General features: G+C 47.6%; 1 protein-coding gene across 2 annotated transcripts in view; it reads right to left on the bottom strand.

Moving 5' to 3' along the window:
- Positions 1-12,309, bottom strand: part of ALAS2 (5'-aminolevulinate synthase 2) — an 85,871-nt gene extending 73,562 nt beyond the window's left edge. Inside the window, exon 1 of one of the 2 annotated variants that reach the window (XM_085629830.1) lies at positions 12,181-12,309. The gene's annotated coding sequence lies outside the window, so the exon portion shown is untranslated. Of the gene's footprint in view, positions 1-10,456; positions 10,544-12,180 lie in introns of those variants that run through there. The other variant, XM_085629831.1, reaches the window with a different exon arrangement.
- Between the last annotated feature and the right edge of the window lie 5,112 nt (positions 12,310-17,421).

Raw genomic sequence — 17,421 nt, 5'->3', positions numbered from 1 at the left:
ACTGGCGCCCCCGGCTCCCAGGTCCCTGCTGCCCCATTAACTGGACTCTGAGCCATGGCATGGGGGGCATCCGGCCTCCTGGACATGACCCTTTGACCTTCGCCAGCACAGGAGTTTAGTTTACGGGGTGGGTTTCGGACTGTCGGAACTGGTAACAACTATTCCAGCTCATACACGGTGACATGTTCTGACGTTTATATGAGAGATTTGGGGGAGGGGAGGCGTGGGGGGGGGGGGGGCTTGGAGAGCGTGCGGAGGTCAGACGCGTAAAAACGTTACGCATTGGTGCATCCTGTCTGACACTCAGTGGAGGTCTGTAGGACACTCTGTACCTGGACTGAACACTGAGTGGAGGTCTGTACGACACACTGTACCTGGACTGAGCACTGAGAGGAGGTCTGTAAGACACACTGTACCTGGACTGAACACTGAGTGGAGGTCTGTAAGACACACTGTACCTGGACTGAATGAACACTGAGAGGAGGTCTGTACGACACACTGTACCTGGACTGAACACTGAGTGGAGGTTTGTAAGACACACTGTACCTGGACTGGACACTGAGTGGAGGTCTGTACGACACACTCCACTTGGACACTCAGTGGAGCTCTGTCAGACACACTGCATCTGGACACTGAGTGGAGGCCTGTAAGACACGCTGCACTTGGGCACTCAGTGGAGGTCTGTACAACACACTGCACCTGGGCACTCTGGGGAGATCTGTAAGACACACTGCACCTGGTCTGGACACTCATTGGAGGTCTGTAAGAAACACTGCACCTGGGCACTCTGAGGAGGTCTGTAAGACACTGCACCTGGACACTTCGTGGAGGTCTGTAAAATACGCTGCACCTGGACACTCAGTGGAGGTCTGAAGACACTGCCCCTGGACACTTAGTGGAGGTCTGTAAGACACACTGCACTTGGACACTCAGTGGAGGTCTGTATGAGACACTTGCAAATGGGGGATGGGAGCACACTGCCTCACCTCCCAGCAGAGTTCGCCCCTTACCATTGTGGCGATGCACCTGTGCGCCAGAGAGAGGTACTGAGACCTGAGAGACTATGGCAGCCTTTCCAGCAACCCCAGAAGGAATTTTCGTTTTTTATCTCTACTGAAGACGGATAATATCCAGAAACACATGTGTCTAGAGATTCACAGCACTAACCTGCACCAACTTTGGTGAACCACTACAGCAAAAATTCAAGTAAGAAATCACTGTGAACTGCATTTACCACAATGCTAAGGGGCGAACTGTGCTGGGAGGTGAGGCAGTGTGCTCCCATCCCCCATTTGTCTGTATGAGACACTTGCACCTGGACTCTCAGGGGAGGTCTGTATGGCACTCTGCACCAGGACAGTCATGGGGGTCTGTAATCCACGCTGCACTGGGACACTCAGTGGAGGTATGTTAGACACTCTGCACTTGAACACTCCGTGGAGGTCTGTAAGAGACATTGCACCTTGACACTCAGTGGAGGTCTGTACGGCACACTGACACCCTATGGAGGTCTGTACGACACACTGGCACTTCATGGATGCCTGTACGGCACAGTGACACCCTATGGAGGTCTGTACAGCACACTGACACTTCATGGATGTTTGTAAGACACACTGACACCCTATGGAGGTCGGTACAGCACACTGACACCCTATGGAGGTCTGTACGGCACACTGACACTTCATGGATGTCTGTACGGCACATTGACTCCCAATGTAGGTGTACGGCACACTGACACTTCATGGATGTCTGTACTGCACACTGACACTTCATGGATGTCTGTTTGCACACTGGCACCCTATGGAGGTCTGTACGGCACACTGACACTTCATGGATGTCTGTACGGCACACTGACACCCTATGGAGGTCTGTACGGCACACTGACACCCTATGGAGGTCTAAACGGCACACTGACACTTCATGGATGTCTGTTTGCACACTGACACCCTATGGAGGTCTGTACGGCACACTGACACTTCATGGATATCTGTACGGCACACTGACACCCTATGGAGGTCTGTACGGCACACTGACACTTCATGGATGTCTGTACGGCACACTGACACTTCATGGATGTCTGTACGGCACACTGACACCCTATGGAGGTGTACGGCAAACAGTAATCTTGCAGTCTAAGGGCCTGTTCACTGATTACCGAGACGCATATGCTTTTATGAGCACCCTGACACTCAGGGGGTGCTTTGGTGACGTATGGGCCCTGTGCTATGTTGAGGACAAGCTGTTCGACCGGGCCCTTTTTTGCCTTCCTCCTGTATTTTTTCTGACCTGTTTTTGTTGTCATTATGAGTCTGGGCACTTTGCCACTGCTGATGAGTGCTAAAGTGCATGTCCTCTCTCCCTTAAACTTGGTAGGTTTGGTCTACACCTGTTTGGCATGTTTAATTTACCTGTACGTCCCTTGTACAGTGGTGTCCTATGTACCCTGGCGCTGCGAACTGAATGCTACCGGTGGGCTTTCAGCGCTACTTGCGCCACCCACAGACGTAGACTTACAAACCTGTCTCCGGCCTCTGCCGCTGCAGGCCCTGCGTGCACAGTTTACTGCCACATTGATGTGTCTTTTATAATGTTTGCCAAGCCTGAAACTCCCCCTTTACTACATATAAGTCACCCCTAAGGTATCCTAGGTAGCCCTCTGGGCAGGGTGCTGTGTAAGTAAAAGGTGGGACACCTGCCTATATGTGTGGCATGTCCCGGTAGTGACAAGCAGCCAATTTGGTGCCATATTACACATTATCACTGTTTGCAGCCAGTGCACCTTTCAAAAGGTGCGCAGGATGCAAACAGTGATAATGCGCCCTGTTATGGTGTATGCATTGCCCCAAGGCCAGCCGCGAACTCGCGCTGCACGGGGGGCAGCACATTCATGTGAAAACCACTTTCAAAGAGGTTTAGAGATCCCCTTGCAGGTGGGTGCAGAGGGCTGCTGTCAGGAGGCGCACTGACAATGCGTCCCCTTTTAAATGGTGCACTGTCAGTGCGCCTCCTGAGGGCTTCTTTTACTCTGCGCCCCAGTCTGTAATATGGCGCGGGCGCAGAGCGAAAGGAATGCCCTCATTTGCATAATGCACGCCCCTATGCAAATGAGGGAACACCCTCTGTTGAGAACACTGGCGCTTTAACTGTGCCAGGGCTATCGATATTATAGAAGGGGACGCACAAGCATCTGCGTCCCCTTCTATAATACAAAAGTGCCCCGGGGGTGCCCAAAGTGGGCACAAACGCCCGTTGCGCCCCTTGGGATACCATCTGCAATACGGCCCCAGGTTTCTCACTGCTGTGAGGCGGCTCCTCTCATAGGTTTGCATTGGAAATTCCCTGATAGGTTTTCAGTGGTAATCTCTGTTGTGAAAGGAGCGGCGTTGCCATGTTTGGCATGTTTAGAATAGTGGTGATAAATCCTACAAATGAAGGTGTTCCTAAAGTTAAGGGCCTCGTTTCTACCTTTCCCTAACTGCAATGAACCTTTAAGCAAGTGTTTGCAGTATATTTAACTTTTTTATCATGTTAGTGCTCAGTCGAGTAAACGGCAACCCGGTGCTTCTGCTGCCCAGGGGGCCGCATAAAAAGGACAGGAGGCCGCATGCGGCCCCCGGGCCCTACTTTGAGTATCACTGATCTACATATACTTCCTTCCTTTATGCCTCTATATACCTTCCATGAACTTGGATCTATATATTTACTACACCCCCCCTAAAAAAAAGCATATCCCATGCACTACCGTATTTCTCACCCTATACATCTATCAATATATCATCTACACTCACTCTCTCATTCATCTCAATCCCCATACCACTACTATGATCCCCAAAATAGCCCTTTCTAGACTCTACCTTACTCTACCCCTCCTTGCACCATCTGACACCTCTTTTACTATTCCGATCCCCTAAAACAAACCTTTCTAAACTCTTCCCTCTGACTCTTCTCCTCCACAACCCCTTTTTACTCATCCTAAAGCCTCTTCCTACTGCTAGGACCTCCAAAAAAAAGTCTAAATCCTTCACTCTTCTATCCCTCCACTATCCTTTTCAAGCAAAATAACAGACTAACTTGTCCACTTCTCAAATTTCGTAGTTCACTAAACTGATTCACCACTAATCCATTATGGGTTCCAGAGTAACGTGCTACTTGCCGAAAAAAGCGCTTCAACACCCCATCAGGGGTAATAAGCACTATATAAATGCAAACCTTTTTCCCTCTTCTATCCCTCCGCTATCCTTCTGAATCCAAATAACTGACTAACATCCACCACTGAAATTACTTTCATATTTCACTATACTAGTTCAACGCTAATCCTTTATGGGTTCCGGAGTAGCGTGCAACTTGCCGAATAAGTGCTTTGACGCCTCGTCAGGGGAAGGAAGCGATATATAAATGCAATTACAATACAATATAAGTCTTCACTTTATTGCACTAACCTTGTGAAGTGAGGTTTGGGAATGTGGCAGGCTTACAAACGAAGATAGATATCCCGGAGTGGCGTGAATTTGTAGCAGGCTTTCAAATTATTTGTTTGCAAGAAACGTGGCTAAAGGAGCCCGTACATTTGAGTGGTTACCGTACCTATCATATGCCCGCAGTTGGAGGAAAACAGGGGAGGGCAAAGGGAGGGTTAGTTATATATGTCTCTAATATGATAAATAGTGGGAAAATCATATTAAAACTCGAAGATGTAAACTACCAACTGATGGAGATGTGTATGGGAAGTAAGCAAAGAGTGATACTGATAAACTTCTGTAATAATGCACCCCCGGATAAGATAGTTGGAATTCTTATGAACTTATTAAATGTCCTAGAAAAATGTGAAGAGAAGATAGAGGGGATATGTACATCATTTGGGGGGGGAGGGGGGTTTAATATTGCATTATGTTCAAAAAATGGTACCAATGTTTGTGGGATCATGAACGAAGATGGAGAGTGTGAAGCGCATTTCACACTCACACAATATGGGAATGCTCTAAATGAATTGGTATGTGAGCTTGATGTAGGCTATGCAAGCGAACTAAGTAATTATCCGGCGCCTTTTCGGAGTACATTTAATGGGAGAGGGTGCCCTAGTGTAATAGATTATATTCTACTTTCTACGAATTTGGCATAAAATACGAACCAATTTGTTACACATGACATCATACTGAGTGACCACTTCCCGTTGAGTTTATCGTTGAACCTGCCGACAATTAAAGCTAACCAAGATCATAACATTGTATATCCCCCAGAACAGCTGAAAATGAAGAGGAAAAATGGCTATGCTCTAAAATGGCAGTTGGTGGGTGCACTAGAAGTAACACAAAAAGTAGTGGTAAAAAGTATTTCATCAATAGAAGCCATATTAAAGGAAAATGCAACCTACGAGACAGTCTTGGCATCTTTCCAAGAGATTACCAGAGTAATGAATGAAGCACTATGGAAAACGAATAATAAGTCTGTGTAAAAAGATAAAGGCTGGTTTGATTCAAAGTGCACTAAAGCGTACTCTATATCGAGAAAAGAGTTCCACAATATCCCAAGGAACCCCACTACACTGAGGGGGGCAAGGAAGGACTACACAAATGTAATAAAAGAACGTAAAAGGGAACTTAGGGAGGAGCTCTGGCAAACCCTACAAGAAGCGGCTAAGTCTAAGGATGGGGCGGCTTTCTGGAGGGCTGTTCGGGCACCCTTTTTGGACCAAGGGGATATCCCAAACATAGAAATAGCCATAACGGAAGATCAGTGGGTTGAACATTTCGCTACAATCTTTAGTAATCACGATTCTATAAACCTGACAGAAATTACAGACGAGGGAGGTGATAAGATTAATTCTCCACAGCAAACACATACAAACAATCTCCAAATTACCTTAGAAGAGGTTAACAGGGCAATATTGGCAAGTAAGGGGGTAAGGCACCCGGCCCTGATGGGATTCCTGTAGACCTGCTTAGGCAAATGTAGATCTATGGGGCCCGATGTTGACCCAGAAATTAAGGGCTAGCTTCTCCTCTAAGTACATTGAGACCGGGACTGAATCTATTCTAGTCCCAATTTTTAAAAAGGGGAATAGACATGACCCGACATGTTATCACCCAATATCCTTATTGGATTCCTCTGCGAAAATCGTAGGGCGTATTATATTAGGGAGATTACAAGAATGGGGTGTGGAAAAACAAATCCTGTCAGATCTACAATACGGTTTCCGTAAAGGTGTGGGAACCGTTGAACAAAGCCTTAATTTGAGCCCTCTAATTGGGAAGTATGCCAACCTAAAAAAAGGAAGGCTATTTCTAACCTTCGTAGACCTAACCGCAGCCTTCGACTGTGTGGTACATGAAAGGCTTTGGGGGTCCTTCACGAACTAGGGGTGGATGATACCATCATATACAGTCTGAAAGATACTTATCAGAATGCCAAGGCCAGAGTACGATATGGCAATGACGGAGAATGTACAGGATTTTTTCCAATAAAAAAGGGGGTCCTGGCCCCCCATCTCTTTAATCTCTACACAAATGGCTTAGAAAAAGCACTGCTCCAAACAGGCCAAGATTTCCCAATAATTAATGGCCGAGCCATCCCATCTTTAATGTATGCGAATGACGCCGTTTTAATGTGTCGTACTCAAGTGGGGTTACAAAGATTACTAGATGGTTATGTGGAATTTATGCGTGGGCTGGGTTTAAGGGTAAATACCAAGTATCAAGAAGAGAGTGAGGGATGGCACATAGGAACACTCTCGGTCCCCCAATCGAAGTACTATAAACAACAAAAGGGTGTCGCTTCTCACAGGACGAGCGCGCATGAAGAATCTCTCTAGAATCTTTAAGAGGGCCCTCACTCACCAACCTGGTCGGTGACATGCTTCATCATGGGGCCCCACCGGGAGTGGCCGAGTGCCTCCCCGGCGTGCTGCGACGCCAGAATTACTGCGGAGCTGGACTATGTGGTGACAAGTGGTGGTGTAATAAGGTGTTTTAAACATGTCAGGATTGTGTCCAAAAAAAGGTTTATTAAATGGCCAAATCTGACACACTAAAAACAAAGTGTGGGAAAAAGGGCTGAATATATTGTTCAGCTATTTCCCATGGAATCGCAGCACCCCGGGGAGGCACTCGGCCTCTCCTGGTGGGGCCCCATGATGAAGCATGTCACCGACCAGGTTGGTGAGTGAGGGCCTTCTTAAAGAATCTAGAGAGATTCTTCCTGCGCGCTCTTCCTGCGAGAAGGCGAGAAGCGACACCCTTTTGTTGTTTATACTACTTAACCCCTTCAGTGCCCATGACGAGCTGGACTCGTCATTGGCTGCGGTGGCGCTGTGCCCATGACGAGTCCAGCTCGTCATGAACTCCGCCCGCTAATGGAAGGCGCGGCACTGGGCGGGGAAAGGGGCGGGCATGCAAGGGGTTAAGGGTAAATACGTCAAAACCCTTTGTTACGAGATGTGGTATAGGGAGCAAAAAATGTAGAGACATCTTTATAGATAAACAGAAAATGAACTTTGTTAATACTTTTAGCTACCTAGGCACACTATTTGACTATAACTCCACATGGGTCCAGGCGGTGCAAATGAGAAGACTCGCTTCTATAAAAACTACTGCTGCCCTATTTAACTTCTTAAAGAAATTAGGCACAAGGCCCCCGCAAATATTATTACAAATGTATAGGGCTAAATGCAAATCCACAGCTATGTATGGCTCTGGATTATGGGGGCATTGTAATGCTCAACCACTTCAGCTGATAGAAAATCAGTTTTTAAGATACATATCGGCACTTCCTAGAAGTGTACCATCCTATATCTGCCATGCAGAACTGGGTGTCCCATTTTTAACCGATTTAATTAAAACAGAACCAGTCATGCTGTGGCACGGGCTGTGGACAAATGAGGAAACCCTTGTAAACCAGGAGGTTTTTAAGGATGTCATGGGAATGACCAATGTATTGAACTTGAAGTGGTTAGGATATGTCCGGGATTTTCTGAATGATTTCGGTTATCCTCATTTCTGTAATGAACCCAGCACCATGAGAGAGATATCTAGGAAAGAGCTGGAAAGAAGTTGTATGGCACTACTAGACTCACGACGATTATCGAAAGAACTAGCAAAGCCCCCTGCAGCGCACCGCCGACTGACAATGACTACATACGGTATGCAGCCCGACCTCATACTTGTACCCAGCCAATACGAAGGATTACTTGTAGCGAGATTTAGATTAGACATCTTCCATCGTATCACAAGTTTCCCAAAAACGGTGGAATGGACGCAGGAGATGCAATTATGCCCTTGCGACGACACATCAGGACAGTCTACAGTTCATTCTGAATTCTTCTGTAAATGTTCTACTTTGCTAAGAAAAAAATGGCTCTTACCAATTTTAAAGAAATTAGATTTTAAAAGATGCCGACCCGCGTTTTTAGCTTTGCAATTTTTAAATAATGAATTTGTTACATGTTGTCTGATACATTTTTTGAAAAATGTGGTAAAATGTAGGAAATCTATAACAATATAATTGTGTATGAACTCTAAAATAGCCGATTTTTTTACGGTAAAAATGTGATTCCTTTTTTAATTGTATAAATTGTGTATATTAATGTATTATCTGTTTTGTGCTTTTGTGATTCTCGCTTGAAGAACTCGAATAAAGCTTTTCAACAGCAGCTCTAACTTTGAAGTTACGACAATTGCCTCGTTGTCGAAGTGGCTCCTGGTTCTTGTTTTTGTTCTATGTTAACAAGCGACACAGATACGTATTTTATTTACTGCTGCGTGGTGTCTCTTTTGTGGTGTGCCTAGTGTATCACTGGTGTGTGTCTTGCGCAAACGCTTTACACATTCCCTCTGTGATAAGCCGGCCAGCTCTGCGCCAAGCAACCAAGGAGGTGAGCAGGGGTTGTCTTGGGGGTGTGACCCCGTTACCCTGACTGGAGTGGTGGGTTCTACCTGGCTTAGGCGCATACCCTAGCCGACCAGAAACACTGGGGCATATTTATAATAACTGACGCATCCCTGCATATCAGCAGGGATGCGCCAGTTATTTTGCGCCCCAGCTCCGCCATCATGGATGAGCCACATTTATAATGCGGCGCACCATTGGGCAAAACGGCACAGATGCGTCACGCATCTATGCCGTAAAAGTGGCGCATTGCTGGAGTTGCGTCGCAAGCACGACGCAGCTCTAGCAATGCTCTGGGGGGCCCTATCTGCACAATGCTGCGTCAATCCTTACGCCTTCTTCAAGCAGGCGCAGGGTTTTGACGCAGCATGGGCTCAAAAGTGACTGAGTGAAATCTTGTAGATTTCACTCAGCCACTTTTAGGAGGCGTTCCTGCGCCGGAACGCCCCCACCTGCCCTGGAACGCCTACATGTGGCGCAGGGCTTTACAACATGACGCATCTCCCCGATGCGTCACGTTGTAAATACCCCGCACCATGGCGCAGGATTTGCGCCGCTACTGCGTCAAAAAAGTGACACAGCGGCGGCGTAAATGAGGCGCAAGTCAAACATAAATCTGCCCCACTATTTGTAACAAACGCCCCTGAACCTCCCGACCGCTCCCTCCCAGACCGCTCCCTCCTCCCGACCGCTCCCTCCCAGTGGCGTAGCAAGGTCAGGTGGTACCCGGTGAGTAATTTCATGTCACCCCTGACTTGACAAAATGCCAAAAATGTGTATTTAAAACACATCTTTTTGCCCTTTTGTCACCCCCCTCAGTGATGACACCCAGGGCGGCCGGAACCCACCGCACCCCCCTTCCTACGCCACTGCTCCCTCCCCCACCCCCCAACACAACTACAGACCCCGTCCCGAAGGCGGGTGGAGAGGGTGCAGCCCGAGCAGGACAGACGAAGGGAGTGATATGTACTCGGGGACGTGTGGGGAGGGGGGAGGGGGCACTGCCCCGAGCCAGGCATAAACTGACACAAGGCTGGCACTGAACCAGCCTCACTGACCCGGCGGGAGCCTGTCGAGGCGCTAGAGGCCGGTCCAGCTCTGGCAGGTGGAGCCCCTTTTCCATGGACACTGCTATGAGAGCCCCAACCCTGGTCTACTAGGGCGCACACTACAAGCCCCCGCACCCCCGAATATAGGGGCAGGAATCGTACCTGCCGCACACAGCTCTTTTACAGATCTTATCACACAGACCCCCAGACTGCCCCCAAGAGCCGGCGGGGGGCGGATGACCCCCAGAGAGGAGACTTCTGTAATATGTGCAACGCCGTCCCCTCCCCGTCGCTGCTATGGTGCAATATAGATCCAAAGACCCCCACCAGCCCCCCAGCCGAGCGTGTCGTGTCCGGCCGAAAAAGATAGCGCCTCTCAGAAGAGCCTTCTGGTCTCCTGCCCCCGCTCCAACCCACGGCGCCACACCTGACGCAGGAGCCTCTCTGTGCACCGTGCACTCACTCAAATATAGCGCCGTGTGAAGGAATAACGCGCTGCACAGACACTCAAATAAAGCGCCGCGTACCTGCAAATAAATACATCTTCACTGCCCAGTCTAAACGGGGCGCCTGCGGGGGTCAACTGGTGACGTGAACGGAGCCCCCACTCACCCAATGAAGCAGCAAAAAGCGGGGGCGGGTGATACCCACCTTCTCACCTCCCCCCCCCCCCTCGACCACACAACCTGCCAAAAAGCACAGAGCCCAGTCCGTGAACTCCCAAGTGCCACAGATGTGAGTGACATCTATGAGGGGGGCACGGCGGAGGGTGGGGAGAGAGGGAGAGGAGGGGGCGAGGACGAGTGAAGGAGGGGAGACGGAGAAAGAGACGGAGACCTTAGAGAGGCAGAGGAAAAAGAGAGTGGCAGAGGTAGAAAGTGGAGAGAGAAGAGGAAATGGAGAAATGGAGAGAGGGGAAATAACGCGCGTGCGGGAGAAAGAGAAGAAAACGAGAGATACACAGAGAGACCAAGAAATAGAGCAAAAAGCGAGAGAATGAAGTGGATGATAAGAACGAAAGACGAAGAGGAGGAAACACACAGCACGAAACAGAGAGAGAAGGAGGGAGAAAATGAGCTGCGCAACAGGGAGACGGGAGTAGCGATACACAGAGAGACCAAAGAATGGAGAAAAACGCGAGAGAAAGAGAAAGATTACATGGAGTAAGAGGAGAAGGAGGAAACACAAAGCAAGAAAGAGAGCGGAGGCAGAGAGAGAAGTAGGAAGAAAACGAGCTGTCCAACAGGAAGACAGGATTACTGTTACACAGAGAGATCAAAGAATGGAGAAAAAAAGCGAGAGAAAGAGGAAGATTACATGGAGTAAGAGGAGAAGGAGGAAACACAAAGCAAGAAAGAGAGCGGAGGCAGAGAGAGAAGTAGGAAGAAAACGAGCTGCCCGACAGGAAGACAGGATTAGTGTTACACAGATAGAACAAAAAAATGGAGAAAAACGAGAGAGAAAGAAAAAGATAATAAGAACGAAAGAGGAGGAAACACAAAGGAAGAGAGAGAGGAAGAAGGAACAAAACGAGCTGCTCAACAGAGAGAGGGGACTGGTGATACACAGAGAGGCCAAGAAATGGAGAAAAGCGAGAGAAAGAGGAAGATTAGAAGAACAAAAGAGGAGGACAAAACACAGGTAGAAAGAGAGAGAGAGGAGGGAGGAAGCGAGAGAATGAGGAAGATTAGAAGTAAGAGGAGGAAACACAAATGAAGAAAGAGAGAAGGAGAGAGAGTAAGGATTAAAGGCACAGAAAGAAAGAGCAGGAGAGAGAGAAAGGAATAAAAGTGAGAAAGAGAGAGAGAGAGGTGGGTGAAAGGTCGGAGAGTGACAGACTCGTGACGAGTAGAGGACGGGAGAAGAAGTTTGACAGCAGTGAAAGGACAGCGCAGTTCAGAGGAAGACACCGGCTGTAGGGAAGGACTAAAGAGAGAAAGCCAGAGACACTGTCTTAAGAGAGATGCGAAGGGGACGGAAGGGAGTAAAGAAAGAGAGGGGAGGCTTCAGAGAGAGAAAGAGCCCCCCAGAGAGAGTGAGAGAGACAAGGAGCAGACGAGGGGACACAGAAGGAAAGAGCCCCCCAGAGAGAGAGAGTGAGAGAGACGAGGAGCCAGAGAAGGAAAGAGACCCCCAGACAGAGAGAGTGAGAGAGACGAGGAGCAGACGAGGAGCCAGAGAAGGAAAGAGCCCCCCAGAGAGAGAGACGAGGGGGAGACGAGGCGACAGCGGAGGCCGCGAGGATTCCTACCTCTTCCCGTTGACCTGCACTGAGGACGAACACAGCGGCGGCCCCGCCTCAGCCTTTTCTACCCTGGGGGGCGGAGGAGGAGCCGGGTGGGGGCCTCCCAAACACGCCCCTCCCGCTGCACTTTCATCACTTCTCAACTTCACAACCTGTGCCGGCGTGGACATCTGCAGTGCCCGTGGGAGTTACAAGACACGTCTTATTCTGGGTGACCATGAGGACATCTCCTGTGGTGCCACAGCGTCCGTAGCCTGGAGCATAAGGAAACCACTAGTATAATAATATACATCTCCTGTAGTACCACAACATATGTAGCCTGTGGTACAATGAAACTGCTAGTCCAATAATATCCATCACCTGTAGTACCACAGCATTTATATCCTATAGTAAAATAACAGCCATACCGCTAGAGCAATCATATCCCTCTCCTGTAGTGCCACAGCATTCGTATCCTGTAGCACAAGGAAACCGCCAGTACAATCATATCCCTCTCCTGTAGTGCCGCAGCATCTGTATCCTGTAGCACAATGACTGCAAAAACCATTAGTACAGTGATATCAATCTCCTGTAGGACCACAGCATCCATATCCTGTACCAGGGCCTCTGGAATTATGCGATTGTGCTGCTGCGAGAATTTTCACATGATTACAGATTTGCCGCATTTACCACACAATTCATCAACTGCCACATCATAGGTACATTTTATCCCCAAAAACATTAGTTTCTAGCTCAAATGGTTCAAAAGTTAGTAAAAAATGAGGCGACGTGAGTTACCACGCAGTGGAAGGCCATTTGCAAAGCTGGACTGCTCATCTTTCTGTTGCTTATTGCTATATTTGGGTGTTAAATAGGTTCTAAAGAGGTGCAACCAATACCCAGACAGTGTTACCAAGTTTAACAAGCATTGGCATAGCCAATAGGTCTCGCCTTTTGGATCTTATAAGTGTTTAGTCAGAGCTATTGGCTTCGCCAGTGTATTTAAGCTATGTTGTAGAGTCGTGTGGCTGTTGTGCAGCATGTTGCAAAGTTATAATAAAAAGCGTTATAAGCATTTTTGTTACCTTATATATAATTATAGCAGAAAAAATATAAATCACCGTGTATTAATAGCATGGCGCAGGTTCGGAAATGGTACTCATTATCCTGAATAAACAGGAATCAAAACGATATGCGTCATAGTATCGGGGCATGGAATGCAGCAGTTTAGGGAATAAGAACACGTGAATCATAATGCATATATCACCATAAAAACACAGGCCATAGCGCTCTTGCGCTTCTATTATACCCTTTGCGGTACCCAATACGCCATGTAGCCTGCAGAAGCCTCTGGGCGCCTCCTACATGGGCTGTAGTAGTTACTGAGTCCCAATATGATGACGCGGGGCCTCCGTGGAGGAGTCACCAGTCATGTATCCACAAGACCTAGTGCCTCAAGTGCCCCAGGGTATGGCCATAGAGGCATGGCCACAGCACAGTGGGTGGGTGGGGGGAGGGCACAGACACTGAAAATCCCCGAGGTGCAAGTAAGCCACGTGCAGCTGCCCGCGAGCGTGCACGGCAGCTGCAGGAGTTGTAGGAATAATGGTCGAACTGCATGCGTCGGAGACCTCCGGTGATCTCTCCTAGTTGACCGTTGAAAATGCAAGGCCACTTTATGTCTCCCAAAAGGCGAGGTGCACCGCGTACTGCCTTGGGGACCCAACTTAGAGCATGATCAGCAACTAGTACACCCAAACGGAGGGCTTTTCCCGCCCCTGGCAGAGCAGCGTGGGAACTGAACCAAGTCTTGAGCTCGCAGTCACAATGGAGAACAAAAGAGGTGTCCCGCTTCTCGGAGAGCGGTGCGGGCGAGGACTAAAAGGAAAGCAACGCGAGCAGGGCACAATTAAAGTAAAGAGATAAAATGCTCACCATGCGCTAGGGGCCAGAGAGGAAAAGTGAAGCGTGCCACCGATTGTTTCGAGACAGGCAAATGTAAACAACCGCGTATGGCCACGCAAATCAGGAACAGATGGCCCCTGCACGCCACTGCTCGCTCCTGCAAGGTGGATGCCGCCACACGCACAAGTGTTGGAAAAGTGCAGACCGATTCCAAAAGGTCATCTCCTAGAGCACCGATTGTGCGCTGCGCTAGGCTCGACCTAAAAATGACAAAATAATGATGTAATAATATTACAGAATGTGCTGTAATATGCAGCATAATTTGCCTTTTCTTGCAGCACACTTTACTCAACCCTGCTGCATAATTTGGCCCTCTTGTGCCACATTATTCCAGTGGTCTTGCCTGTAGCACAATGAAACCGCTAATATAATTAGTACAATATTATCCATCTCCTGTAGTACCACAGTATCTGTATCCTGTAGCACGACAGCCAAAACCACTAGTACAATAATATTTATGTCCTGTAGTACCACAGCATCCGTACACAGTAGCAAAATAAAACTGCTAGTACAGTAATATCTATCTCCTGTAGTACCACAGCATCGATATAATTTGGTACAATGAAATCGCTAGTACAATAATATCCATTTCCTGTAGTGCCACAGCATTCATATCCCATAGCAGCATGAAACCGATTGTACAATAATATCCATAACCTGCAGTACAACAGCATCCATATCCTGGAGTATAATGACAACTAAACCACTAGCTCAATGACATTCATCTCCTGTAGTATCACAGCGTCCAAATACTGTAGCAGAAGGAAATCGCTAGATCAATAACATCCATCTCCTGTAGTACCACAGCATCCGTATCCTGTAGCACAAGGAAACTGCTAGCACAATAACATCCATTTCCTGTAATACCATATCATCTGCATCCTGTAGTATAATGACAACTAAAACCTCTAGTTCAATAATATCAATGTTCTGTAGAACCATGGTATCTATATCCTGTACTATAATGACAACTAAAACCGCTAGAACCGTAATATGCACATCCTGTAGAACCACAGCCTCCGCATCCTATAGGACAATAACAACCAAAACGCTAGCACAATAATATCCTTATCCTGTAGTACAATGACAGCAAACACTACAAGTCCATTTCCTGTAGTTCCACAGCATCCGTAACCTGTAGTACAATAACAACAAAAACCACTAGTACAATAATACCCATATCCGGCAGCACCATAGCTTCAGAATCCTATAGTACATCCGTTCCTAACCTGTGGTCTTGGGACCCTTGGGGTTCACGAATCCTACTCACGTGATCTTAAACTGCTTAGAAATGTAAACACTATTAACTGATTAATAAAGTGTAAATAAATAAAAAAGCTAAATGTACAACTGAAAAATGTAAAATGTGATGCAAATGTGAAGGGATTTGAAATTGGAGGTTAAAGTTCGCATCCTCAGATTGATTCTTGGGAGCAGTGCGGGTGCATCGAACTGAATACACCGTGGACGATGAGCGGCCTCAACTGAATGTAGAAGCGCTGCGACCTTCCAATTGAAGTTAAACTGTTGTTTCGTTTATATCTGTGTCTGAATTAAAGTACACATTTAATCATTTGTGTATTTGTTTGAGGAATGCTTGTTTCTGTACTTTTTTGTATAGTTTTGTGGTTTAAGTCATTGGAAATCCTTAAATTAGGGTTCCCGGCTTCCAGTAATGACTCAATTGGGGTCCCCGGGTTCCAATAATGCTTAAGTGGGGTTCCCCAGAAGTCAAAAGCTTAAGGAATGCTGATCCAGGCCACTGGTTGTCTGTGAGTACAAATACAGTCTGGCATCAGTATTATAGCGTGGCGGGTGGTGGTCAGCCTTGGAATCATTTTTTTAAACATCTTTTAATTAAACAATTGCTCAGCATACAAGATCATATGCATACATGCAAATCATGATTAGCAATAGAGAATGTGCAACACACCACCTCTGCAATATCTGTTAAAATCATGAACAACCAGGATTCATAATCATATAATAGACACCTCTCCACACTGGTCAGGTCAAGACTCAGACTTCATTTTTAACATGCACGTAACCCCTTCAAGTCGTCCCCCAGTTGGCCCTATACCCCCCATACCTTTCCCATTTTTTTTGGGCATCCCCGGCTCTGATAGACCACCTTTTCAACCTGCCGACACCAATCCAGATCTGCTTCCTGATTTGAAACTTTAGGAGGGTGGACCACACCACATGCCCTCGCTATATTACGTTTTGCCACCCTGGCTACCAACATCAGCCATATTTTAGGATATTTAGGCCAAATCTCCTCCCCGGGAACACATAAAACATGCCATATCACCTCCATCGGGACATCTGGATCCAATAACTCTAGCCATGACCCGCGTTCAGCCTTGGAATCCTCCTCCCTCCATGCAGCCACAGCCTTGCCACCCATAACCGAGGCATCCTAGCCTGAACCAAGGCATCCTAGTCTGAACCAAAACTTTCATTCATTTGGGTGAACCTCTAGGCCCTGGGGGGGAGGGGGTGCATAGCCATGAAGCCATAACCAGGGGCCACGCATGCATGTAGGAAGACTAGGCCGTAGAGGCAGGCGGCGTCATCAGTCCAGAAGAGCGAGGATCTGCTCTTACAATTATTGCTGGTAATGGAGAATGTCTGGTTTCCCCACCCTGGTGATGATGTATGTGTGTGTGTGTGTGTGGGGGGAGAGTGGTAGGTGTATCACCCCTCATGCCAAAGAACCATTTTTGAAGAAATAAATTGGGCATGGACCTGGCAGGACACCTATGATTGAATATAGCATGTTACAACGCATGCAAATACATTGCATGCTATTACAACGCAGTCGTTACAACAACCGTGTTGTTAGTACACAATACCTTTACATAGCAAGTCATTACAATGACTTGCTGTGGAGGGCGCGCTGGACTTAGGAATTAGTGTTATTTAATATTCCTACTCCAGTTTGCGCAACAGCAGGGAATATGTGAGAAAGTGGCTCTGTATATACTGTTCCCAAATAGGTACAGTGTGTGCAGAGTCCACAGTCCCCAGAGGTTTGTCAGAGGCTAAAGTTAGATATACCAAATCAAAAAGAGAGGGGGGGGCCAGGAGCTAGTTAATGGTCCAGTGCCCGTGCTCCAAAGTAGACCATGAAGTAATCAAAGGGGGAGCACTGTTCCAGAGTGAGTGTTGCAGAAAGTCAAACCCTCCCTGAACAAAAAGAAAAAGCCGAAACGGAATTTGGAAAGAAGGGTACGAGGTCAAGGACTTTGTGAGAGAGGTGGGGATAGACACAAATTGTCTCTTGTTGCCCTCACACACCCC

This window comes from Triturus cristatus, chromosome 10, assembly GCF_964204655.1.
Source record: "Triturus cristatus chromosome 10, aTriCri1.1, whole genome shotgun sequence".
NCBI classification, from domain to species: domain Eukaryota; kingdom Metazoa; phylum Chordata; class Amphibia; order Caudata; family Salamandridae; genus Triturus; species Triturus cristatus.
Note: the sequence above shows the minus strand (reverse complement) of the source record. Positions and strands in the feature narration are given on the sequence as shown.